Below are 2,655 nucleotides of genomic sequence, written 5' to 3' on the forward strand. Positions count from 1 at the left end.
ACCATCATGAAGGAGAGGTAAATAATCATACCAGAAGAGGTGGGGCCAACCTTGCTGGACAAGAGAGGAGAGTTCTGGGATCTTACATCAATCCAAATCCAGAAAATTGTGGTAGCACCATTCAAAGGCCAACTATCCATGCTAATAATTTCGAATTGAAATCTCAGCTTATAACTCTTATCCAGAACAACTGTTCTTTTGGAGAAAGTGCACAAGAGGATCCTAATGAGCATCTCACTAAATTCCAAAGGATATGTGACATAGTTAAATCTAATGGTGTTCATCCTGACACCTATAGATTGCTATTGTTTCCATTTTCTTTGAGAGACAAAGCATCAAAATGGCTAGAATCATTCCCCAAGGAAAGCTTGACAACCTGGGAGGATGTAATGAATAGATTCTTAACAAGGTTCTACCCTCCACAAAGAGTAAACAGGCTAAGAACTGAAGTGCAGACATTTAGATAGCAGGATGGTGAGACTCTTTATGAAGCCTAGGAGAGGTTCAAAGATTTGACAAAGAAATGCCCCCTGATATGTTTAATGAGTGGGTGCAAATTCACATCTTTTATGAAGGGCTGAGTGAATCAAGGAAAGCTGTAGACCACTCATCTGGAGGTTCCCTAAACAAGAAGAAGACCAATGTAGAAGCCATTGATGTTATAGAGACAGTGGCTAACAATGAGTATTTTTATGCCTGAGATAGGAGCAACAACAGGGGAGTCTTGGAATTAAACCATATGGATGCAATCTTAGCCCAGAATAAGATGATCACTAAGCAACTAGCTGAATTGACCAAGCACATGGAGAAGAATCAGGCTGCAGCTATCCATACTCAACCATCATCCCAAGAAGATTTGGACACAAAAGAAGGAGTTAACTGGGAGGAAGCTAATTACCTTGGAAACTCATCGAGGCAAGCTAATGATCCATATTCTAAAACCTATAACTCTGGTTGGAGGAACCACCCAAACTTTGGGTGGGGGAACCAACAAAGCCAAGGCCAAGACCACAGACCCCATAATACAAACCAGTATAACAACTCCACTCACCAAAACTCCAACCAAAAACCATACCAGACCACACAAAATACCTATTCACAGCTACCATACCAAAGCCACAATAACCACTCTCAACACCCCAATTTCAACCAACCATCACCACTTCATGATGACAGAATGGCCAAGATGGAAGCTATGATTGCAGACCTTTTCAAGGAAATTAAAGACATGAAAAAATTTCAGGAGGAAGTAGTATCCAATTGGCAAAACCAAGATGCTGCTACTCAGAAACTTGAAGCACAAATTGGATACTTGTCCAAGAAAGCTCCTGGGCACAGTTTAGGTAATGCCACCCGGACAACTTCAAAAGAGGAATGCAAAGCTATTACCCTCAGAAGTGGAAAAGAATTGAAAGAGACTCCAAGGGAGACTCAAGAAGAGAAGGAAGAGGGCAGTTCAAATGCCAAGGAAGAAGCACAAATACCTGTTCCCAACCCATCAGAAGAGAAAGAAGTTCTAAGGCCATATGTCCCAAAGGCTCCTTACCCTCAGCGCCTAATGAAGAATGCAAAAGACAGCCAATTCTCCAAATTTTTGGAGATTTTCAAGAAACTTCAGATCAACATTCCCTTTGCAAAAGCACTAGAACAAATGCCACTTTATGCTAAGTTTCTAAAGGAATTGATGACCAACAAGAGAAGCTGGAGGAATGATGAAACTGTGGTTTTAATGGAGGAATGTAGTGCTATCATCCAACACAAGCTGTCTCAAAAATTGAAGAACCCAGGAATCTTCCAAATTCCCTGCATCATAGGGGAAATAACAGTTGAAAAAGCATTATGTGACTTGGAAGCTAGTATAAATTTGATGTCCTTAACAATGATGAAGAGAATGAAGATTGAGGAAGCCAAACCAACAAGAATGACTCTCCAATTGGCAGATCGATCATTCAAATTCCCTCATAGAATAGTAGAAGACTTGTTAGTGAAAGTAGGAGACTTCATCTTCCCTGCTGACTTTGTGGTATTGGATATGGAGGAAGAAGTTAAGGCTTCAATAATTTTGGGGAGGCCATTTTTAGCTACTGCTGGAGCCATCATTGATGTCCAAAAGGGTGAACTAACCCTTAGGCTACATGATGAGAGAATGGTATTCAATGTATTCAAGGCCATGAGCTATCCACCAGAATCACTAGGAGAGTGTATGAGGCTAGATGCAGTGGAAACTGTGGTGCAAGAAACCTTTGAAGAAGCACTTGAAAGATTGACAGAGGGTGATTCCATGTTAAATATTGAGGTTGCTGATGTTAACTCAGCTAAAATGTCTATTCCAAGCACATTGGAGGGGAGGAAAAAGGAGAAAGAAGCACCCAAACTGGAGCTGAAAGCACTGCCTCCTACTCTCAAGTATGCATAATTGGGAAGTGATGGAAGTTACCCAGTGATCATCAATTCTGCCCTTAGTCAAGAACAGGAAGAGGAATTAATCAAGGTGTTGCAAAAGCACCAAGATGCCATTGGATGGACCCTTGCTGACTTAAAAGGGATAAGCTCATCCATATGCATGCATAAGATCTTGCTGGAAGATGATTTCAAACCCTCCATTCAAGCCTAAAGAAGATTGAATCCTGTCATGAAAGAAGTGGTCCAAAAAGA

The 2,655-nt window shown here is 41.1% G+C and overlaps 1 non-coding gene across 1 annotated transcript; it reads right to left on the minus strand.

Moving 5' to 3' along the window:
* Positions 1-434: 434 nt before the first annotated feature.
* Positions 435-541, minus strand: LOC148543746 (small nucleolar RNA R71). Its single transcript, XR_015900378.1, has one exon. It is a non-coding gene; the product is annotated as a small nucleolar RNA R71 (small nucleolar RNA).
* Between the last annotated feature and the right edge of the window lie 2,114 nt (positions 542-2,655).

Source organism: Arachis ipaensis, chromosome B9 (assembly GCF_059453495.1).
Source record: "Arachis ipaensis isolate K30076 ecotype BB chromosome B9, ASM5945349v1, whole genome shotgun sequence".
Lineage (NCBI taxonomy): Eukaryota > Viridiplantae > Streptophyta > Magnoliopsida > Fabales > Fabaceae > Arachis > Arachis ipaensis.